Genomic DNA, 24,811 nt, shown 5'->3' with positions numbered 1-24,811 from the left:
CCATATTTAGTTCCCATTGTTCTGGGAGTCCCTTTCTCCTAGCGGAACTCAGTCCGTGGAGGTTGGTGCAAATTCTTCCCCATGTGGGGTCGTTATGCTGATCAGGACAATCAGCCTTTGATAAGTATGTACCGGTCAGGCAGGGAGGAAGGTGCCGAGCGAGGGAACCGTGGTTTACCAAAGAAGTGGAATCTCTTGTTAAGAGGAAGAAGGAGGCCTATGTGAAGATGAGGTGTGAAGTTTCAGTTGGGGCGATGGATAGTTACAAGGTAGCGAGGAAGGATCTAAAGAGAGAGCTAAGACGAGCAAGGAGGGGACATGAGAAGTATTTGGCAGGATGGATCAAGGAAAACCCAAAAGCTTTCTATAGGTATGTCAGGAATAAGCGAATGACTAGGGACAGAGTAGGACCAGTCAAGGACAGGGATGGGCAGTTGTGTGTAGAGTCTGAAGAGATAGGCGAGATACTAAATGAATATTTTTCGTCAGTATTCACTCAGGAAAAAGATAATGTTGTGGAGGAGAATGCTGAGCTCCAGGTAAATAGATTAGATGGCATTGAGGTAAGTAGGGAAGAGGTGTTGGCAATTCTGGACAGGCTGAAAATAGATAAGTCCCCGGGGCCTGATGGGATTTATCCTAGGATTCTCTGGGAGGCCAGGGAAGAGATTGCTGGACCATTGGCTTTGATTTTTATGTCATCATTGGATACAGGAATAGTGCCAGAGGACTGGAGGATAGCAAATGTGGTCCCTTTGTTCAAAAAGGGGAGCAGAGACAACCCCGGCAACTATAGACCGGTGAGCCTCACGTCTGTAGTGGGTAAAGTCTTGGAGGGCATTATAAGAGACAAGATTTATAATCATCTATATAGGAATAATATGATCAGGGATAGTCAGCATGGCTTTGTGAAGGGTAGGTCATGCCTCACAAACCTTATCGAGTTCTTTGAGAAGGTGACTGAACAGGTAGACGAGGGTAGAGCAGTTGATGTGGTGTATATGGATTTCAGCAAAGCGTTTGATAAGGTTCCCCACGGTAGGCTATTGCAGAAAATACGGAGGCTGGGGATTGAGGGTGATTTAGAGATGTGGATCAGAAATTGGCTAGCTGAAAGAAGACAGAGGGTGGTGGTTGATGGGAAATGTTCAGAATGGAGTTCTGTCACAAGTGGAGTACCACAAGGATCTGTTCTGGGGCCGTTGCTGTTTATCATTTTTATCAATGACCTAGAGGAAGGCGCAGAAGGGTGGGTGAGTAAATTTGCAGACGATACTAAAGTCGGTGGTGTTGTCGATAGTGAGGAAGGAAGTAGCAGGTTACAGAGGGATATAGATAAGCTGCAGTGCTGGGCTGAGAGGTGGCAAATGGAGTTTAATGTAGAGAAGTGTGAGGTGATTCACTTTGGAAGGAAAAACAGGAATGTGGAATATGTGGCTAATGGAAAAGTTCTTGAAAGTGTGGATGAGCAGAGGGATCTAGGTGTCCATGTACATAGATCCCTGAAAGTTGCCACCCAGGTTGATAGGGTGGTGAAGAAGGCCTATGGAGTGTTGGCCTTTATTGGTAGAGGGATTGAGTTCCGGAGTCAGGAGGTCATGTTGCAGCTGTACAGAACTCTGGTACGGCCGCATTTGGAGTATTGCGTACAGTTCTGGTCACCGCATTATAGGAAGGACGTGGAGGCTTTGGAACGGGTGCAGAGGAGATTTACCAGGATGTTGCCTGGTATGGAGGGAAAATCTTATGAGGAAAGGCTGATGGACTTGAGGTTGTTTTCGTTAGAGAGAAGAAGGTTAAGAGGAGACTTAATAGAGGCATACAAAATGATCAGAGGGTTAGATAGGGTGGACAGTGAGAGCCTTCTCCCGCGGATGGAAATGGCTAGCACGAGGGGACATAGCCTTAAACTGAGGGGTAATAGATATAGGACAGAGGTCAGGGGTAGGTTCTTTACGCAAAGAGTAGTGAGGCCGTGGAATGCCCTACCTGCTACAGTAGTGAACTCGCCAACATTAAGGGCATTTAAAAGTTTATTGGATAAACATATGGATGATAATGGTATAGTGTAGGTTAGATGGCTTTTGTTTCGGTGCAACATCGTGGGCCGAAGGGCCTGTACTGCGCTGTATTGTTCTATGTTCTATGTTCTATGTTCTATGTCTGGATCATATACAGCGGTATGGAGCTGTCTCTGTGCTGTAAATTGGATGTAAGTTCTATGTAAGTTGAAGCAGCCCACGGCTGCTCTGCTGAGGGAACTAATGGCCCACATCCAACTCCTAAAGGAACTGAAGGCTCACTGTGTAATGTTGGATGGCCTGATTTATATTGCAAAAACATTGTAGCTAAAGCTATAAACGATTTATTAACATTAACCCTGGGTCAACTGTATACAAGACAACAGATGAATAGCAGTATGATCATGCACAAGCAACCTCTCTCTCTTCCAGCTCTCCAGTCCATCTGAGGTCACCTGACTCTAACATTCACTTATATACCAATGACAATCCTAATGGTCAGTCGGTGAATCACAACACAATGGTGATATCACTAAATACAGGAATATAATTATTTTGTTTTCTTTATTCCTTTATGGGATATGGGCATTACTAGCAAGGTCAATATTTGTTGCCTATCCCTAATTGCCTTTGAACTGAGTGGCTTGCTGGGCCATTTCATAGAACATACAGTGCAGAAGGAGGCCATTCGGCCCATCGAGTCTGCACCACCCACTTTAAGCCCTCACTTCCATCCTACCCCCGTAACCCGATAACCCCTCCTAACCTTTTTGGACACGAAGGGCAATTTAGTCCACCTAACCTGCATGTCTTTGGACTGTGGGAGGAAACTGGAGCACCCGGAGGAAACCCACGCAGACACAGGGAGAACGTGCAGACTCCGCACAGACAGTGACCCAGCGGGGAATCGAACCTGGGACCCTGGTCCTGTGAAGACACAGTGCTAACCACTGTGCTACATGCGCTGCCCACGGTAGCTGCATAAAGCAGCTAAGAGTCAGTCATATTGCAATAGTTCTAGTGCCACATGTAGGCCAGACCAGGTAAGGATTAGTGAATCCCGATGGGTTTTTAACAACAATTAAAGACAGTTTAATGGTCACTATTACTAAGAATAGCTTTATGTTCCAGATTTATGAATTGAGTCCAAGACTTGGGGAGGCAGTGGCGTAGTGGTATTGTCACTGAACTAGTAAACCAGGAACTCAGGGTAATGCTCTGGGGACCTGGGTTTGAGTCCTGCCACTGCAGATGCTGAAATTTGAATTTAATAAAAATCTGGAATTAAAAGCCTAATGATGACCATGGAACCATTGTCAATTGTCGTAACAACCCATCTGGTTCACTAATGTCCTTCAGGGAAGGAAATCTGCCGTCCTTACCTGGTCTGGCCTACACGTGACTCCAGACCCACAACAATGTGGTTGACTCTGAACTGCCCCCTCAAGGGCAATTAGGGATGGGCAATAAATGATGGCAGAGCCTGCGACACCCACATTCCCTGAACGAATAAGAAAAAACGAGCTGGCATGGGGGGAATTGGACCCACATGTCCCCTGAGTCTCGACACCACTATGCCATTGTCTCCTTCATATTGCAATCCAGGCGAGACAAGGAATTCAGCATTGGGGATCAACTGTCATCACCGTTCCTTCACCGCCACTGGGTCAAAATCCTGAACACCCTCCCGAATAGCACTGTGGGTGTACCTACATCACATTCACTGTAGCAGTTCAAGAAGGCAGCTCACTACCACCTTCTGAAGGGTAGTTAAGGATGGACAATAAATTCTGGCTTAGCCAGCAATGCCCACGTCTCATACATGAATAAATAAAAACCACAGAGGGAGAATGGGATTAGAGTACTTTGGTGGCTGTTTTTGATGTCCGTGGATGGGCCAAAGGGCTTTTGCTGTGCTCTGGATCTCTATGACTATGAGCCCATTATGGCAGGTGCAATTTACTGCAGAGAAGTGTGAAGTAGTTAATTTTGAGAAAAAGAATGATAAGGGCAGATGTAAAATAAATGGTACAATTCTAAGGGGTGCAGGAAGAGAAAGATCTGGGGATTGTGTGCACTAGGTCAATTGAATGTTATGATCAGGTGAGGAGGAGTTGAATGGCTCCCCCCCGCCTTTTTCCTCTCGTTATTTGACTGCGACAGTTTGTTTTTAATTCTGTGGATGTTTAACTATTTAAATGCTGTTACCATAAAAGACACACATATCTTCTTGAGTATTTTTTAAATAAAAGAGAATAGTTTTATTGTACCTAACATGTCTGAGAAAAATAATAAAAACACTCCAATTTGCCCACACACAAACACACAGACTCAAAATTCACACACACTCAAATAGATTACAGAGAGGAGAGGATAGATTGAGTAATTTAGATCAGAAAAGTTAAATGGGTACACGGCTATTGAACGTTGTGGCGACTTGGCTGACGAGGTTAAACTTGGTGGTCTTGCTTCACTCAACGGTAGCACAGTGGTTAGCACTATTGCTCCACAGCGTTCGATTCCAGGCTTGGGTCACTGTCTGTGCGGAATCTGCACGTTCTCCCCGTGTCTGCATGGGTTCCTCCGGGTGCTCCGGTTTCCACCCACAAGTCCCGAAACACGTGCTGTTAGGTGACTTGGACATTCTGAATTCTCCCTCAGTATACCCGAACAGGCGCCGGAGTGTGGCGACTAGGGGCTTTTCACAGCAACCTCATTGCAGTGTTAATGTAAGCCTGCTTGTGACACTAATAAAGATTATTATTATTAGAAGGCGACAAAATTATGAAGAGTGGATAGTCAGAAACTTTTTCCCAAGGTGGAAGCGTCAATTACTAGGGGGCATAGGTTTAAGGTGAGAGGGGCAAGGTTTAGAGGAGATGTGCGAGGGAAGTTTTTTACACAGAGGGTGGTGGGAGCCTGGAACTCGCTGCCGGAGGAGGTGGTGGAAGCAGGTACGTTTCATTTCATTAATTTAAGGGGCATCTTTACAAATACATGCATAGGATGGGAATAGAGGGATATGGTCCCAGGAAGTGTAGAAGGTTTTAGGTTAGACGGGCAGCATGGTCGGCACAGGCTTGGAGGGCCGAAGGGCCTGTTCCTGTGCTGTACATTTCTTTGTTCTTTGTTCTTGGTTCATTCTCTCTACCCATGCAATTATTCTGAGCAAACCTATTCATTCACGCCAAATCTGAATTTAAAAAAGCAGTAGTCGAGGGAGGCTTCTCAATACTGTCTAGGAACACTGCATAATCACATGCTGCTATTTCAGAACCTTACTTTTCCTTGCCTCATTTTTGTTTGTTCATTCATGGGATGTGAGCATTTATTGGTCATCTCCAATTGCCATTGAGAAGGTTGAGGACTTTTTTAGGCCTCAGCTGAAACACTGTGTTCAGTTCCGGTCACCATACTATAGGAAGGATGTGAATCTACTAGAGAGGGTACAGATTGGATTGGATTTTGTTTATTGTCATGTGTACCGAGGTGCAGTGAAAAGTATTTTTCTGCGAGAAGCTCAACAGATCATTAAGTACATGCAAAGAAAATATAATAAAATACATAATAGGGCAACACAAGGGCAGCACGGTAGCCTTGTGGATAGCACAATTGCTTCACAGCTCCAGGGTCCCAGGTTCGATTCCGGCTTGGGTCACTGTCTGTGCGGAGTCTGCACGTCCTCCCCGTGTGTGCGTGGGTTTCCTCCGGGTGCTCCGGTTTCCTCCCACAGTCCAAAGATGTGCAGTTTAGGTGGATTGGCCATGATAAATTGCCCTTAGTGTCCAAAATTGCCCTTAGTGTTGGGTGGGGTTACTGGGTTATGGGGATAGGGTGGAGGTGTTGACTTTGGGTAGGGTGCTCTTTCCAAGAGCCGGTGCAGACTCGATGGGCCGAATGGCCTCCTTCTGCACTGTAAATTCTATGATAATCTATGATAAGGTACACAATGAAACTACATAAACACCGGCATTGGATGAAGCATACAGGGGTGTAGTGTTAATCAGGTCAGTCCATAAGAGGGTCGATTAAGAGTCTGGTAACAGCGGGGAAGAAGCTGTTTTTGAGTCTGTTCGTGCGTGTTCTCAGACTTTTGTATCTCCTGTCCGATGGAAGAAGTTGGAAGAGTGAGTAAGCTGGGTGGGAGGGGTCTTTGATTATGCTGCCCGCTTTCCCCAGGCAGCGGGAGCTGTAGATGGAGTCAATGGATGGAGGAGATGTTGCTTGGGGATGGAGCATTTTAGCTATGAAGAGAGGCTGGATAAGCTCAGATTGATATCTTTGGAGCAGAGAAGGTTGAGGGGGACCTGATTGAGGTCTGTAAGATTAGGAGAAGCATGGACAGGGTAGATAGAAAGCACCGTTCCCCTTGGTTGAAGGGTCAATAACAAGGGGGAATAATTTTAATGTGAAAGGCAGGAGGTTAAGAGGGGATTTGAGGAATTTATTTTTCACCTAGAGGGTGGTAAGAATCTGAAATGTACTGCCTGAGAGGGTAGTTGAAGCAGGAAGCCTCACAATCTTTAAAAAGTACTTGGACGAGCACTTGAAATATCATAACGTTCAAGGCTATGGGCTAAGTGCTTGAAGAGTATAGAGGTTGTCGGAGTAGAGTTAAGAGAGAAATCAGGAGGGCAAAAAGGCGACATGAGATTGCTTTGGCAGTTAAGGCAAAGGAGAATCCAAAGAGCTTCTACAGATACATAACGGACAAGAGAGTAACGAGGGAGAGAATAGGTTCTATAAGGTGATCTATATGCAGATCCACAAGAGATAGGTGAGATCCTAAATGAATATTTCTCATCGGTATTTACTGTTGAGAAAGGCACGAATGTTAAGGAACTTGGGGAAATAAATTGTGATGTCTTGAGCTGTACATATTACGGCGAAGGAGGTGTTGGAAGTCTTAAAGCGCATCAAGGTAGATAAATCCCCAGGACCTGATGAAATGTTTCCCAGGACATTGTGGTCGGCTGGGGAGGAAATTGCGGGTCCCCCTAGTAGAGATATATGAATCATCGACAGCCGCAGGTGAGGTGCCTGAAGATTGGAGGGGAGCAAATGTTGTGCCTTTGTTTAAGAAGGGGAAATACAGACTGGTGAGTCTAACGTCTGTGGTGGGTAAGTTGTAAGAAGGTATTCTGAGAGACAGGATCTACAGACATTTAGAGAAGCAAGGACTGATTAGGGACAGTCAGCATGGCTTTGTGAGTGTAAAATCATGTCTCACAAATGGGCAGCATAATGGTTAGCACAGTTGCTTCACAGCTCTAGGGTCCCAGGTTCGATTCCCAGCTTGGGTTGCTCGCTGTGCAGAGAATGCACGTTCTCCCTGTGTGTTCGTGGGTTTCCTCCGAGTGTTCCGGTTTCCTCCCACAGTCCAAAGATGTGCAGGTTAGGTGGATTGGCCTTGGTAAATTGCACTTAGTGTCCAAAAAGGTTGGGTGGGATTATGGGGACAGGGTGGATGTGTGGGCTTGGGTAGGGTGCCCTTTCCAAGGGCCGGTGCAGACTCGATGGGCCGAATGGCCTCCATCTGCACTGTAAATTCTATGATTCTATGATTGAACTTTTTGAAGAGATAACCAAGAAGGTAGATGAGGGCAGGTCAGTCGGTGTTGTCTACATGGACTTTAGCAAGGCCTTTGACAAGGTACCGCATGGTAGGATGTTGCATCAGGTTAAATCTCATGGGATCCAGGGTGAGGTAGCCAATTGGATACAAAATTGTCTTGACGACAGAAGACAAAGGGTGGTTGTAGAGGGTTGTTTTTCAAACTAGAGGTGACCAGCGGTGTGCCTCAAGGATCAGAGTTGGGTCCACTGATATTTATTATTTATGTTAATGATTTGGATGAGAATTTAGGAAGCATGGTTCGCAAGTTTGCAGATGACACCAAGATTGGTGAAGAAGGTTATCTAGGATTGCAACGGGATCTTGATCAATTGGACCAGTGGGCCAATGAATGGCAGATGGAGTTTAATTTCGATAAATGTGAGGTGATGCATTTTGGTAGATCGAATCGGGGCAGGACCCACTCAGTTAATGATCGGGAGTTGGGGAGAGTTACAGAACAAAGAGACAAAGAAGACCATCTAGTTGCATTCTACTTATTGATGAACTTTGAACTTTGCTTGACCAGGAGGAGGAAATAATTTTTCTCTAGACCTAGAGACAGTTTTCTAACACAATGAATCTTGCTCAAGGTGTTAAAGGAGGTTTTTCTCACTAAAGAATGTGAATGTTTGTATGGACTGCAGCAAGGAAGTATCTGGAAGTGTTTGAGGAAGATTTTCCAACGAGGGAGATTGACAACCTAAGCAAATGAAATAATGTCTGACAATGAGTTGGCTGACATTTACTTGTGAATGTTTGAATTTTTTAGTAATTCAATTAGTTACCTAAAAATGCTGCTTTCAGATGTTGTGCCTTTGTCTAAAGACAAAATGCTAAATGGCAGACTTTTCCCTGTTACAAGACCAGATGGTTCCCAGAAATCAATGAAACATACCCCACACTTCATCTATTTCATTGCCATTTAAGGTTCCCCCCGGTACAGCAAGACTGCTATCTACTGGAAGATGAAGAATACTTTGAGAGACACATCTTTTGCTTATTTTATTGTCTGTAGTATTCGTCAGTGGCATGTCATGAAACCAATGATAAATCTAAAATGTCTGGATGGTTGGAAGTGTAACAGGTATCATTGGAACATTGAATTTTAAAACATAGCGTTGATGACTTAATGCCTCGAGTTCCATTGTCCAAGTTGGAAATAATGCCAGGCCTCCCATTGATTTCATCTCAAACTGATCCTGCCATTTTCATTTAACTTTAGATACCTTCTGTGGTGTTCCAATGCTCAGTGAAATAGGTTGAGTGTAGAGGATCATGGTTCATGGGATAGTGGAGCAATTGTTCCTGGAGTGTGCACTTGATAGGTTTTTAGACCAATTGAGAATCTAACCAGAGAACAGGCCTTTCTAGACTGGGTACTGTGCAATGACAAAGGATTAATTAACAATCTTGTTAATTAATCTTCCCTTGGGGAAGAGCGACCATAATACTTCATTAAGATGGAGAGTGCAGTATTCAAATCCGACCCTCGGGTCCTCAATCTAAAAAAAGGGAATGAATCATAGAATTTACAGTGCAGAAGGAGGCCATTCGGCCCATCGAGTCTGCACCGGCTCTTACAAAGAGCACCCTACTGAAGCCCACGTATCTACCCTATCCCCGTAACCCGGTAACCCCCACTTAATATTTTTTGGACACTAAGGGCAATTTAGCATGGCCAATCCACCTAACCCGCACATCTTTGGGCTGTGGGAGGAAACCGGAGGAAACGCAGACATGGGGAGAACGTGCAGACTCAGCGGACAGTGACCCAGCCGGGAATCGAACCTGGGACCCTGGAGCTATGAAGCAACTGTGCTAACCACTGCTACCGTGCTGCCCCAAATGATGAGGGTTTGAGGCACGAATTGGCAAGGATAGCTTGGGGACTCTTACTAAAGGGATTGACAGTGGAGAGACAATGGTTCAATTTAAAGACAGTGTGCATGAATTACAACAATTATTCATTCCTGTCTGGCACAAAACTAAAGGAGGAAAGGTGGCTCAACGATAGTTTGCAAAAAAATTAGGGATAATATTAAATCCAAGGAAGAGACATATAAAATTGCCAGGAAAAGCAGCAAGCTGAGAATTTGAGCATTTTAGAATTCAGCAAAAGTAGACAAAAATTTGATTGAGGGGGAAAATAGTGTAAAATTGCAGGGAACATAGAAACTGACCATAAAATATTCTATAAATATGTGAAGAGAAAGGGATTGGTAAAGACAAATATTGGTCCCATACAGTGTGAAGCTGGGGCAATTATGATGGGAAACAAAGAAATGGCAGAAGAATTGTACTTTGGTTCTGTTTTCACAAAAGAGGGCACAAATAACCTCCCAGAAATGTCATGGAACCAATGGTCTCGTGAGAGGGCAGAATTGAAGGAAATCAGTGCTAATAAGAAAATGGTGCTGGGGAAATGAATGGGGTTAAGGGCTGACAAATCACCAGAGCTTGGTAATTTATATCTCAGTGTATTAAACGACGTGGCCTTGGAAAAATTGGATGCATTGGTGGTCATCTTCCAAAATTCTATAGACTCTGGAGCAGTTCCTACAGATTGGAGGGTGGCAAATGTAACTCCATCATTTAAAAAGGGAGGGAAGAAAATAGGGAGTATTATAGACCAGTTAGCCTGACATCAGTAGTGGGGAAGATGCGAGGTTTTATTATAAAAGATGAGATAACAGAACATTTGGAAAATATTAATGGGATTGGACAAAGCCAGCATTGGTTTATGAAAGGAAAATCATGCTTAACTAATCTACTGGAGTTCTTTGAGGATGTTACTAGTAGAATAGATAAGGGAGAACCGGTGGATGTGGTGTATTTGGATTTTCAGAAGGATTTTGATAAGGTCCTTCATAAGAGGTTAGTGGGCAAAATTAAAGCACATGGGATAGGGGTAGTGTATTGGCACAGATCGAGAATTGGTTGACAGAGAGGAATGGGTCTTTTTCCAAGTGGCAGGCAGTGACTAGTCGGGTAGAGCAATGATCGGTGCTTGGGCCCCAGCTGTTCATGATATATATAAATGACCTTGATGAATGAATCAAATGTCACATTTCAAAGTTCATTGATGACACAAAACTGGGTGGAATTGTGAGTTATGAGGAGGGTGCAAGTTGAGTGAGTGGGCAAACACATGGCAGATGCAGGACAACATGGCTAAACATGAAGTCATACACTTCAGAAAGGAAGAGGATTATCTACATGAATGGTGATATATTGGGAAGAGTGGACGTACAAAGGGATCTGGATGTCCCTGTACACCAGTCATTGAAAGTGGAGAGGCAGGTGCAGCAATCAATTCAGAAGGCAAATGGTGTGTTGGCCTTCATTGCAAGAGGATTTGAGTTCAGAAGGAGAGATGTCTAGCTGTAGTTGTAGCAGGGCCTTGGTGAGACCACACCTGGTGTATTGCATGTTTTTTTGGTCCTCCTTTTGAAGAAAGGATATTCTTTCCACTGAGGGAATGCAGTGGAGGTTCACTCGGCTGATATTGGGGTTGGGGGCCTGTCCTATGAGGAGAGACTGTTTTGACTGAGCCCGTGTTCACAAGTGTTTCATAGGATGAGAGGAGATCTGATTGAAATGTATAAAATTATTTTATTTTATTTTTAAAATATCTTTTTATTGGCATTTTCAAAATTATTTACATTGCCGCTCGTTTTCATTTATTATACAGTGCAAAAGGCTTTTTCTTACGTTTCTCTATTTGCAAATTCTTGCCGTCTAATTTGGCGTGTCATCCCCTCCCCGCCCATCCCCTCTGGTGCCTTCCCTGGGTGGTCCGGGGGTGTCCCCCCACTTTCTCCTTGTTCCCCCCCTTTCCCCCCCTTTTCTTTTCTCACTCCGTCGGTTTCAGCCGTGCCCTTTGTGTGGATGGGGAGGGGGGGTTGCCCCCCCTCCCTCTACATTATTTCTCTTTGTCTCTCTCAGGCTGTCTGTCATCTTCACCCCTCCCCCCAGAGTTGTGCATTCCTATCGTTCCTCCTTGCCTTTCTTTCTTTTCCTTTTCTAATCCTTCCAGGTTCCCTCTCTACTGGCTTTTATTGGCCTCGAACAGGTTTGGAACAGGCCGACAAATTACCACCATGCAGTAAGGAAGCCTTCTTCCGACCCTTGGGTGGCGTATTTTATCTTCTCCAGGTGGAGAAATTCCGAGAGGTCAGCGAGCCAGTCTGCAGCTGTGGGTGATGCTGCTGATCGCCAGCCGAGCAGGATTCTCCGGCGGGCGATTAGGGAAGCTAAATCTAGGGTGTTGGCCCCCTTCCCCATGTGTAGCTCCGGCTGCTCTTATACCCCGAAGATTGCCACCTTTGGGCATGGCTTCAGCCTCACCCCACAACCTTGGACATTGCCTCGGAGAAGGCTGTCCAGAACCCAACAAGTTTGGGACAAGCCCAAAACGTGGGTGTGGTTGGCCGGGCCCCTCTGGCACCGCTCACATTTGTCCTCCACCTCCAGGAAGAACCTGCTCATTCGAGTTCTGGTCAGGTGTGCTCTGTCTGTGCACCACTTTGAACTGCATGAGGCTGAGCCTTGCGCAGGAGGAGGTGGAGTTGGCCCTGCTCCATGCTTCGCTCCAGAGTCCCCACCCGGGCTATTTCGATCCCAAGTTGTCAGAATCTGTTTTGGGCTGTTTTAAATGGGAGCCCCTCCAGCTCAGTCCCTCCCCCATTTGGGTTCACTGGGAATGCCTCACTTTTGCCCAGGTTGAGTTTGTAGCCTGAGAAGGTTCCAAACTCTTTCAGGATCCGCTTGTGATTCCTGTGGCTTTGAGACATAAAGGAGCAGATCATCTGCACTGAGTGAAACTCGGTGCTCTCTGTCTCCTCTTTGGATGCCCTTCCAGCTTTTTGCGTCCTGCAAGGCTATCGCCAGGGTTCGATTGCTCGCGTGAACAAGAGTGGGGACAATGGGCATCCTTGCCTTGTGCCTCTTTGTAGCTGGAAGTATTCAGAGCTGGTGGTATTGGTTCAAAAGTTTGCCTTGGGAGCATTGTACAGGAGTCTCACCAGGCAGTGAATTCTGTTCCTAGCCCAAACCGTTCCAGTACCTCAAGCAGGTACGTCTATTCGACTCTGTCGAAGGCTTTTTCTGCGTAAGGAAGATGATCACCTCTGGTGTTCTCTCCCCAGGGGGGAGTCATTATTATGTTCAGCAGTCGTCTGATGTTCGCCTAGCCTAGATCAGTTGCCTACCCTTGACAAAGCCTGTTTGGTCCTCTGCAACCACCTCTGGTACACAGTTCTCCAGCCTTTTGGAGTATTTTCGCATCCACATTTAGCAGCTAAATTAGTCTATACCTTAGATGAGATACTCATTTGGTGGAATTATAGCATGGAGCTACATGCTTGCTAAGCACCAGAAGCAGCATATGATAGGCAGAGCTAAATGGTCCCACATCCAAAGTGTCAGATAAAGAGCTGTAGCCTTACCACATACGTTCAGAACAATGGAGAATAACTAAATAACAGGAGGACGACGCTCAAAGAACATTCCTATTCGGAGAGGGGAGTGTGCAGTGGGAGCTGGATGCCCTTGTGCACCATTCGCTGAAGGTAAGCATGCAGGTGCCGCAGGCGGTAAAGAAGGCTAATGGTATGTTGGCCTTCATTGCGAGAGGTTGAGTATAGAAGCAGGGATAATTGCTGCAATTATACAGGGCCTTGGTGAGGCCACACCTGGAGTATTGTGTGCAGTTTTGGTCTCCTTCTCTGAGGAAGGATGTTCTTGCTCTCGAGGGAGTGCAGCAAAGGTTTACCAGACTGATTCGAGGGATGGCGAAATCATGAGGCGAGATTGACTAGGTTGGGATTGTTCTCGTTGGAGTTCAGAAGAATGAGGGGGGGGATCTCATTGAGACTTATAAAATTTTAACGGGACTAGACAGGGTAGATGCAGGGAAGATGCATTCTATGTCCGGTTCGAACAGGTAACCAACAATCCGCTGGCAAGTGCCCCAGCAGCCCATAATTCACCCATACCCACCATCACAGCTTCCGAAGTCAGATTGGCCTTCCTGAAAGTGAACCCTCGAAAGGCGACGGGCCCAGACGGGATCCCTGGTCGTGCACTCAGAGCCTGCGCGGAACAGCTGGCAGAGGTATTCACGGACATCTTTAACCTGTCCCTACTCCACTCCGAGGTCCCCACCTGCTTCAAGAAGACCACCATCATACCGGTACCAAAGAAGAACCAGGCAACGTGCCTCAATGACTACCGACCAGTGGCCCTGACTTCAGTCGTAATGAAGTGCTTCAAGAGGTTGATCATGAAGCGCATCACCTCCATACTCCCAGAACGCCTTGATCCACTGCAATTTGCATACTGCTGCAACCGGTCCACATCAGACACCATTTCCCTGGCCCTACACTCATCCCTAGAGCATCTCGAAAACAAGGACAAGAGTTATAGCTGGGGGAAGGGCAATTACGATGCCATTAGACGTGACTTTGGGGGGATAGGTTGGAGAAGTAGGCTGCAAGTGTTGGGCACACTGGATAAGTGGAGCTTGTTCAAGGAACAGCTACTGCGTGTTCTTGATAAGTACGTACTGGTCAGGCAGGGAGGAAGGCGTTGAGCGAGGGAACCATGGTTTACCAAAGAAGTGGAAACTCTTGTTAAGAGGAAGAAGGAGGCCTATGTGAAGATGAGGTGTGAAATTTCAGTTGGGGCGATGGATAGTTACAAGGTAGCGAGGAAGGATCTAAAGAGAGAGCTAAGACGAGCAAGGAGGGGACATGAGAAGTATTTGGCAGGTAGGATCAAGGAAAACCCAAAAGCTTTCTATAGGTATGTCAGGAATAAAAGAATGACTAGGGTAAGAGTAGGGCCAGTCAAGGACAGGGATGGGAAGTTGTGTGTGGAGTCTGAAGAGATAGGCGAGATTCCAAATGAATATTTTTCGTCAGTATTCACTCAGGAAAAAGATAATGTTGTGGAGGAGAATGCTGAGACCCAGGCTATTAGAATAGATGGCATTGAGGTACGTAGGGAAGAGGTGTTGGCAATTCTGGACAGGCTGAAAATAGATAAGTCCCTGGGGCCTGATGGGATTTATCCTAGGATTCTCTGGGAGGCCAGGGAAGAGATTGCTGGGCCTTTGGCTTTGATTTTTATGTCATCATTGGCAACAGGAATAGTGCCAGAGGACTGGAGGATAGCAAAGGTGGTCCCTTTGTTCAAAAAGGGGAGTAGAGACAACCCCGGCAACTATAGACCAGTGAGCCTCACGTCTGTAGTGGGTAAAGTCTAGGAGGGGATTATAAGAGACAAGATTTATAATCATCTAGATAGGAATAATATGATCAGGGATAGTCAGCATGGCTTTGTGAAGGGTAGGTCATGCCTCACAAATCTTATCGAGTTCTTTGAGAAGGTGACTGAACAGGTCGACGAGGGTAGAGCAGTTGATGTGGTGTATATGGATTTCAGTAAAGCGTTTGATAAGGTTCCCCACGGTAGGCTATTGCAGAAAATATGGAGGCTGGGGATTGAGGGTGATTTAGAGATGTGGATCAGAAATTGGCTAGCTGAAAGAAGACAGAGGGTGGTGGTTGATGGGAAATGTTCAGAATGGAGTTCAGTTACAAGTGGCGTACCACAAGGATCTGTTCTGGGTCCGTTGCTGTTTGTCATTTTTATCAATGACCTAGAGGAGGGCGCAGAAGGATGGGTGAGTAAATTTGCAGACGACACTAAAGTCGGTGGTGTTGTCGACAGTGTGGAAGGATGTAGCAGGTTACAGAGGGACATAGATAAGCTGCAGAGCTGGGCTGAGAGGTGGCAAATGGAGTTTAATGTAGAGAAGTGTGAGGTGATTCACTTTGGAAGGAATAACAGGAATGCGGAATATTTGGCTAATGGTAAAGTTCTTGGAAGTGTGGATGAGCAGAGGGATCTAGGTGTCCATGTACATAGATCCCTGAAAGTTTGGAGCGGGTGCAGAGGAGATTTACCAGGATGTTGCCTGGTATGGAGGGAAAATCTTATGAGGAAAGGCTGATGGACTTGAGGTTGCTTTCGTTGGAGAGAAGAAGGTTAAGAGGAGACTTAATAGAGGCATACAAAATGATCAGGGGGTTAGATAGGGTGGACAGTGAGAGCCTTCTCCTGCGGATGGAAAAGGCTGGCACGAGGGGACATAGCTTTAAACTGAGGGGTAATAGATATAGGACAGAGGTCAGAGGTAGGTTCTTTACGCAAAGAGTGGTGAGGCCGTGGATTGCCCTACCTGCAACAGTAGTGAACTCACCAACATTAAGGGCATTTAAAAGTTTATTGGATAAGCATATGGATGATAATGGCATAGTGTCGGTTAGATGGCTTTTGTTTCGGTGCAACATCGTGGGCCGAAGGGGCTGCACTGCGCTGTATCGTTCTATGTTCTATGGACTCCTACATTAGACTCCTATTTATTGACTACAGCTCTGCCTTCAACACCATAATCCCAGCCAAGCTCATATCAAAGCTCCAAAACCTAGGACTTAGCTCCCCACTCTGCAACTGGATCCTCGATTTTCTGACCAACAGACCACAATCAGGAAGAATGAACAACAACACCTCCTCCACAGTAGTCCTCAACACTGGTGCCCCGCAAGGCTGCGTACTTAGCTCCCTACTCTACTCCCTGTACACACACGACTGCGTGGCAAAACTTGGTTCCAACTCCATCTACAAGTTTGCTGACGATACGACCATAGTGTGCCGGATCCCGAATAACGATGAGTCCGAAAACAGGAGGGAGATAGAGAACCTAGTGGAGTGGTGTAGGGACAACAATCTGTCCCTCAATGCCAGCAAAACTAAAGAGCTGGTAATTGACTTCAGGAAGCAAAGTACTGTACACACCCCTGTCAGCATCAACGGGGCCGAGGTGGAGATGTTTCAAATTCCAAGGGGTGCACATCTCCAAAAATTTGTCCTGGTCCACCCACGTCGACGCTACCACCACGGAAGCACAACAGCGCCTATACTTCCTCAGGAAACTAAGGAAATTCGGCATGTCCACATTGACTCTTACCAACTTTTACAGATACACCATAGAAAGCATCCTATCAGGCAACATCACAGCCTGGTATGGCAACTGCTCGGCCCAGGACCGCAAGAAACTTCAGAGAGTCGTGAACACTGCGCAGTCCATCACACGAACCTGCCTCCCATCCATTGACTCCATCTACACCTCCCGCTGCCTGGGGAAAGCGGGCAGTATAATCAAAGACCCCTCCCACCCGGCTTACTCATTCTTCCAACTTCTTCCATTGGGCAGGAGATACAGAAGTCTGAGAACACGCACGAACAGACTCAAAAACAGCTTCTTCCCCACTGTCACCAGACTCCTAAATGACCCTCTTATGGACTGATTTCATTAACACTACACCCTGTATGCTTCATCCGATGCCAGTGCTTATGTAGTTACATTGCCCTATTATGTATTTTCTTTTATTCCCTTTTCTTCTCATGTACTTAATGATCTGTTGAGCTGCTCGCAGAAAAATATTTTTCACTGTACCTCGGTACACGTGACAATAAACAAATCCAATCCAATCCAAGATGTTACCAATGATGGGTGTGTCTACAACCAGGGGTCACAGCCTGAGGATTCAGAGTAAACCATTTTGGACAGATATAAGGAGACAATTCTTCACCCAAAGAGTGGTGAGCCTGTGGAATTCATTACCACAGGAAGTAGTTGATGCTAAAACATTGAATATATTCAAGAGGCAGCTGGATAACGCACTTGGGGAGAATGGGATCACAGGTTATGGGGAGAAAGCCGGATTAGGCTATTGAGTTGGATGATCAGCCATGATTGTGATGAATGGCGGAGTAGGCTCGAAGGGCCAAAAGGCTTCCTCCTGCTCCTATCTTCTATGTATCCATTTATGCCACACTGCCCGTTGACTATCAAGTTCCTTGGTGAACCATTGGACACGTGAATCATATTTCTCATACTCTCAGCAAGCGCAGACAATCGACAATGGAACTCCATATCACCTTCAGTGTGCCAAAGCAGCTTTCGACCATCTGAGGAAAATAATGTTTGATGACAAAGACCTCAAACCTGGCACAAAGCTCATGGTCAGAAGGCCTACAGTGCTGCCTGTCCTCCTGTATGCAGCAAAGACAAGGACAACATACAGCTGACAACTTTAATCCCTGGACCAATATCACCACCTCTGCAAAACCCTCAAAATCAATGGCAGGATAGATACAGTATCAGTAACCTCTCTCAGGTCAACATCCCCAGTATTATGGTCAATCAGCTATGTTGGGCAGGCCATGTCATCCCCATGACACAAAACTCTCAAAACAAGCTCTCTCCTTCAAGCTTTGACATGAGAAGCGGTTACCAGGAAAGCAAAGGAAACATTTCAGGGACATCCTCAAAGCCAACCTTAAAAAAAGCCACATCCCCACCAATCGTTCTCGCGACGGCCGAAATTCGAGAAGAAGCATCACCAAAGGTGCCAACCATTTTGAGCATCTTCAGCAGATGCAGGCGGAGGCCAAGTGCAAACAGTGGAAGGAGTGTCCCAATATCTGAGTGTCCCGTCCATCCACATCATCAAATATCTTCTGTCCTACCTGTGGCACAGTGTGCGGATCCAGCAGTGAACCTATAGGTAACCCCAAGACCCAGAACCTGGCGTGGAAGGAAGCGGAGTGACTGCCTGAAAAGAAGATTGCTAATGTTCACATAAATATCAATTTTTGGTGCTCCTGGCACTGCACACATTGCTGTGCCAACCTCTCGATGGTTGCCTGGTTGGGGATGAATTTCCCTTAGTTATTTATCAATCCCAGGAAAGAACGAAGTTCCCTCTGTCCCTCTGGGACAGGCGGACTGCCTGATTGCTTGGATCTTGTCTTCAATTAGGTGCAAGCCGTGACAGTCCATGCGGTATACTAAATAGGTAACCTCTGCAGCATGGAACATACATTTCTCCCAACGTAGGCGTACTCCGGGTGCCTCGAATCTTCAGAGAACCTCGGCCAGGTTCTGCAAGTGGTCCTGGTCTGAGGGAGCTAATATTTGAGAGTGGGCCTTGGTGTTTTGGTGTTGAGGAGCTGGTATTTGAGAGTGGGTCTTGGTGTTTTGGTGTTGAGGAGCTGGTATTTGAGAGTGGGTCTTGGTGTTTTCGTGTTGAGGAGCTGGTATTTGAGAGTGGTTCTTGGTGTTTTGGTGTTGAGGAGCTGGTATTTGAGAGAGGGTCTTGGTGCTTTGTTGATGGGGAGCTGGTGTTTGAACATAGAACATAGGACATAGAACATTACAGCGCAGTACAGGCCCTTCGGCCCTCAATGTTGCGCCGACTTGTGAAGCCACTCTAAAGCCCATCTACACTATTCCCTCTTCGTCCATATGTCTATCCAATGACCATTTGACTGCCCTTCGTGTTGGCGAGTCCACCATTCTTGCAGGCAGGGCATTCCACGTCCTTAATACTCTCTGAGTAAAGAACTTACCTCTGACGTCTGTCCTATATCTATCTACCCTCAATTTAAAGCTATGTCCCCTCGTGCTGCACATCACCATCCGAGGAAAAAGGCTCTCACTGTCCACCCTACCTAATCCTCTGATCATCTTGTATGCCTTAATTAAGTCAATTTGTGAGTGTGTCTTGGTGTTTTGGTCTTGAGGAGCTGGTATTTGAGAGTGTGTCTTGGTGTTTTGGTCTTGAGGAGCTGGTATTTGAGAGTGGGTCTTGGTGTTATGGTGTTGAGCTGTTATTTGAGAGTGGGTCTTGGTGTTTTGGTGTTGATGGGGAGCTGGTGTTTGAGAGTGTGTCTTGGTGTTTTGGTGTTGAGGAGCTGGTATTTGAGAGTGGGCCTTGGTGTTTTGGTGTTGAGGAGCTGGTATTTGAGAGTCGGTCTTGGTATTTTGCTGTTGAAATGATATTTGAGAGTGGGTCTTGGTGTTTTGGTGTTGATGGGAAGCTGGTATTTGAGAGTGGGTCTTGGTGTTTTAGTATTGAGGAGGTGGTATTTGAGAGTGGGTCTTCGTATTTTGGTGTTGAGCTGATATTTGAGAGTGGGTCTTGGTGTTTTGGTGTTGATGGGGAGCTGGTATTTGAGAGTGCATCTTGGTATTTTGGTGTTGAGCTGGTATTTGAGAGTGGGTCTTGGTGTTTTGGTGTTGAGGAGTTTGTATTTGAGAATGGGTCTTGGTGTTTTGGTGTTGATGTGGAGCTGGGATTTGAGAGTGGGTCTTGGTATTTTGGTGTTAAGCTGGTATTTGAGAGTGGGCCTTGGTGTTTTGGTGTTGAGGAGCTGGTATTTGAGAGTGGGTCTTGGTGTTTTGGTGTTGATGAGGAGCTGGTATTTGAGAGTGAGCCTTCGTGTTTTTGTGTTGATGAGGAGCTGGTATTTGAAAGTGGGCCTTGGTGTTTTGGTGTTGAGCTGATATTTGAGAGTGGGTCTTGGTGTTTTGGTGTTGATGGGAAGCTGGTATTTGAGAGTGGGCCTTGGTGTTTTGGTGTTGATGGGAAGCTGGTATTTGAGAGTGGGCCTTGGTGTTTTGGTGTTGATGGGAAGCTGGTATTTGAGAGTGTGTCTTGGTGTTTTGGTGTTGAGGAGCTGGTATTTGAGAGTGGGTCTTGGTGTTTTGTTGATGAGGAGCTGGCATTTGAGAGTTGGCCTTGGTGTTTTGGTGTTGATGAGGAGCTGGTATTTGAGAGTGGGCCGTGGTGTTTTGTTGATGGGGAGCTGGTATTTGAGAGTGGGTCTTGATGTTTTGGTGTTGATGGGGAGCTGATGTTTGAGAGTGGGTCTTGGTGTTTTGGTGTTGATGGGGAGCTGATGTTTGAGAGTGGGTCTTGGTGTTTTGGTGTTGAGGAGCTGGTATTTGAGAGTGGGTCTTGGTGTTTTCGTGTTGAGGAGCTGGTATTTGAGAGTCGGTCTTGGTATTTTGCTGTTGAAATGATATTTGAGAGTGGGTCTTGGTGTTTTGGTGTTGATGGGAAGCTGGTATTTGAGAGTGGGTCTTGGTGTTTTAGTATTGAGGAGGTGGTATTTGAGAGTGGGTCTTCGTATTTTGGTGTTGAGCTGATATTTGAGAGTGGGTCTTGGTGTTTTGGTGTTGATGGGGAGCTGGTATTTGAGAGTGCATCTTGGTATTTTGGTGTTGAGCTGGTATTTGAGAGTGGGTCTTGGTGTTTTGGTGTTGAGGAGTTTGTATTTGAGAGTGGGTCTTGGTGTTTTGGTGTTGATGTGGAGCTGGGATTTGAGAGTGGGTCTTGGTGTTTTGGTGTTGATGTGGAGCTGGGATTTGAGAGTGGGTCTTGGTATTTTGGTGTTAAGCTGGTATTTGAGAGTGGGCCTTGGTGTTTTGGTGTTGAGGAGCTGGTATTTGAGAGTGGGTCTTGGTGCGTTGGTGTTGAGGAGCTGGTATTTGAGAGTGGGTCTTGGTGTTTTGGTGTTGATGAGGAGCTGGTATTTGAGAGTGAGCCTTCGTGTTTTTGTGTTGATGAGGAGCTGGTATTTGAAAGTGGGCCTTGGTGTTTTGGTGTTGAGCTGATATTTGAGAGTGGGTCTTGGTGTTTTGGTGTTGATGGGAAGCTGGTATTTGAGAGTGGGCCTTGGTGTTTTGGTGTTGATGGGAAGCTGGTATTTGAGAGTGGGTCTTGGTGTTTTGTTGATGAGGAGCTGGCATTTGAGAGTTGGCCTTGGTGTTTTGGTGTTGATGAGGAGCTGGTATTTGAGAGTGGGCCGTGGTGTTTTGGTGTTGATGGGGAGCTGGTATTTGGGAGTGGTTCTTGGTGTTTTGGTGTTGATGAGGAGCTGGTATTTGAGAGTGGGCCTTAGTGTTTTTGTGTTTCTGGGGAGCTGGTATTTGAGAGTGGGCCTTGATGTTTTGGTGTTGAGCTGGTATTTGAGAGTGGGTCTTGGTGTTTTGGTGTTGAGGAGCTGGTATTTGAGAGTGGGTCTTTGTGTTTTGTTGATGAGGAGCTGGCATTTGAGAGTGGGTCTTGGCGTTTTGGTGTTGAGGAGATGGTATTTGAGACTTGGTCTTGGCGTTTTGGTGTTGGTGGGGAGCTGGTATTTGACAGTGGGTCTTGGTGTTTTGGTGTTGTTGAGGAGCTGGTATTTGAGAGTCGTTCTTAGTGTTTTGTTGATGGGGAGCTAGTCTTTGAGTGTGGGTCTTGGTGTTTTGGTGTTGAGTTGGAATTTTAGAGTGGGTCTTGGTGTTGAGGAGCTGGTATTTCAGAGTGGGTCTTGGTGTTTTGGTGTTGAGGAGCTGGTATTTGAGACTGGGTCTTGGTGTTTTGGTGTTGATGAGGAGCTGGTATTTGAGAGTGTGTCTTGGTGTTTTGGTGTTGAGCTGGTATTTGAGAGTGGGTCTTGGTGTTATGGTGTTGAGCTGTTATTTGAGAGTGGGTCTTGGTGTTTTGGCCTTGAGGAGTGGTATTTGAGAGTGGGCCTTGGTGATTTGGTGTTGATGAGGAGCTGGTATTTGAGACTGGGTCTTAGTGTTTTGGTGTTGATGAGGAGCTGGTATTTGAGAGTCGGTCTTCTGTTTTATTGATGAGGAGCTGCTATTTGAGAAAGATCTTGATGTTTTGGTGATGAGGAGCTGGTATTTGAGAGTGGGTCTTGGTGTTTTGCTGTTGATGGGGAGCTGGTTTTTGAGAGCGGGTCTTGTCGTTTTGGTCTTGAGAACGTATTCGAGAGTGGGTCTTGGTGTTTTGGTGTTGAGCTGGTATTTGAGAGTGGGTCTTGGTGTTTTGGTGTTGATGAGGAGCTGGTATTTGGGAGTGGGCCTTGGTGTTTTGGTGTTGATGAGGAGCTGGTATTTGAGAGTGTGTCTTAGTGTTTTGGTGTTGATGAGGAGCTGGTATTTGAGAGTGCGTCTTGATGTTTTGGCGTTGGGCTGCTGGTATTTGAGAGTGGGTCTTGATGTTTTGGCATTGAGCTGGTATTTGAGAGTGTGTCTTGGTGTTTTGGTGTTGATGAGGCGCTGGTATTTGAGAGTGGGTCTTGGTGTTTTGGCGTTGAGCTGCTGGTATTTGAGAGTGTGTCTTGATGTTTTGGCGTTGAGCAGCTGGTATTTGAGAGTGTGTCTTGGTTTTTTGGTGTTGAGGAGCTGGTATTTGAGAGTGTGTCTTGGTGTTTTGGTGTAGAGGAGCTGGTATTTGAGAGTGGGTCTTGGTGTTTTGGTGTTGATGTGGAGCTGGTATTTGAGAGTGGGCCTTGGTGTTTTGGTGTTGATGGGGAGCTGGTATTTGAGAGTGGGCCTTGGTGTTTTGGTGTTGATGTGGAGCTGGTATTTGAGAGTGGGTCTTGGTGTTTTGGCGTTGAGCAGCTGGTATTTGAGAGTGTGTCTTGATGTTTTGGCATTGAGCTGGTATTTGAGAGTGTGTCTTGATGTTTTGGCGTTGAGCAGCTGGTATTTGAGAGTGTGTCTTGGTTTTTTGGTGTTGAGGAGCTGGTATTTGAGAGTGTGTCTTGGTGTTTTGGTGTAGAGGAGCTGGTATTTGAGAGTGGGTCTTGGTGTTTTGGTGTTGATGTGGAGCTGGTATTTGAGAGTGGGACTTGGTGTTTTGGTGTTGATGGGGAGCTGGTATTTGAGAGTGGGTCTTGGTGTTTTGTTGATGGGGAGCTGGTGTTTGAACATAGAACATAGAACATTACAGTGCAGTACAGGCCCTTCGGCCCTCTATGTTGCGCCGACCTGTGAAACCACTCTAAAGCCCATCTTCACTATTCCCTCATCGTCTATATGTCTATCCAATGACCATTTGAATGCCCTTCGTGTTGGCGAGTCCACTACTCTTGCAGGCAGGGCATTCCACGTCCTTAATACTCTCTGAGTAAAGAACTTACCTCTGACGTCTGTCCTATACCTATCTCCCCTCAATTTAAAGCTATGTCCCCTCGTGCTGGACATCACCATCCGAGGAAAAAGGCTCTCACTGTCCACCCTATCTAATCCTCTGATCATCTTGTATGCCTTAATTAAGTCAATTTGTGAGTGTGTCTTGGTGTTTTGGTCTTGAGGAGTGGTATTTGAGAGTGGGTCTTGGTGCGTTGGTGTAGAGGAGCTGGTATTTGAGAGTGGGTCTCAGTGTTTTGGTGTTGATGGGGAGCTGGTTTTTGAGAGCGGGTCATGGTGTTTTGGTGTTGAGCTGGTATTTGAGAGTGGGTCTTGGTGTTTTGGTGTTGAGAACGTATTCGAGAGTGGGTCTTGGTGTTTTGGTGTTGAGCTGGTATTTGAGAGTGGGTCTTGGTGTTTTGGTGTTGATGAGGAGCTGGTATTTGAGAGTGGGCCTTGGTGTTTTGGTGTTGATGAGGAGCTGGTATTTGAGAGTGTGTCTTAGTGTTTTGGTGTTGATGAGGAGCTGGTATTTGAGAGTGTGTCTTGGTGTTTTGGTGTTGATGGGGAGCTGGTATTTGAGAGTGTGTCTTGGTGTTTGTTTGATGGGGAGCTGGTATTTGAGAGTGGGCCTTGGTGTTTTGGTGTTGAGGAGCTGGTATTTGAGAGTGGGTCTTGATGTTTTGGCATTGAGCTGGTATTTGAGAGTGTGTCTTGGTGTTTTGGTGTTGATGAGGTGCTGGTATTTGAGAGTGGGTCTTGGTGTTTTGGCGTTGAGCAGCTGGTATTTGAGAGTGTGTCTTGATGTTTTGGCATTGAGCTGGTATTTGAGAGTGTGTCTTGATGTTTTGGCATTGAGCAGCTGGTATTTGAGAGTGTGTCTTGGTTTTTTGGTGTTAAGGAGCTGGTATTTGAGAGTGTGTCTTGGTGTTTTGGTGTAGAGGAGCTGGTATTTGAGAGTGGGTCTTGGTGTTTTGGTGTTGATGTGGAGCTGGTATTTGAGAGTGGGACTTGGTGTTTTGGTGTTGATGGGGAGCTGGTATTTGAGAGTGGGTCTTGGTGTTTTGTTGATGGGGAGCTGGTGTTTGAACATAGAACATAGAACATAGAACATTACAGTGCAGTACAGGGCCTTCGGCCCTCGATGTTGCGCCGACCTGTGAAACCACTCTAAAGCCCATCTACACTATTCCCTCATCGTCTATATGTCTATCCAATGACTATTTGAATGCCCTTCGTGTTGGCGAGTCCACTACTCTTGCAGGCAGGGCATTCCACGTCCTTAATACTCTCTGAGTAAAGAACTTACCTCTGACGTCTGTCCTATACCTATCTCCCCTCAATTTA

General features: G+C 46.1%; 1 protein-coding gene across 1 annotated transcript in view; it reads left to right on the top strand.

Moving 5' to 3' along the window:
- LOC140411509 (dynein axonemal heavy chain 6-like) overlaps positions 1 to 24,811 on the top strand; it is a 1,703,852-nt gene that overhangs the window by 193,068 nt on the left and 1,485,973 nt on the right. The gene's annotated exons all lie outside the window — the stretch shown is intronic.

The sequence above is a fragment of the Scyliorhinus torazame genome, chromosome 4, assembly GCF_047496885.1.
Source record: "Scyliorhinus torazame isolate Kashiwa2021f chromosome 4, sScyTor2.1, whole genome shotgun sequence".
In the NCBI taxonomy this organism is placed as follows: Eukaryota; Metazoa; Chordata; class Chondrichthyes; order Carcharhiniformes; family Scyliorhinidae; genus Scyliorhinus; species Scyliorhinus torazame.
The sequence above is the reverse complement of the archived record's forward strand: the minus strand, read 5'-3'. Positions and strand labels throughout refer to the sequence as shown.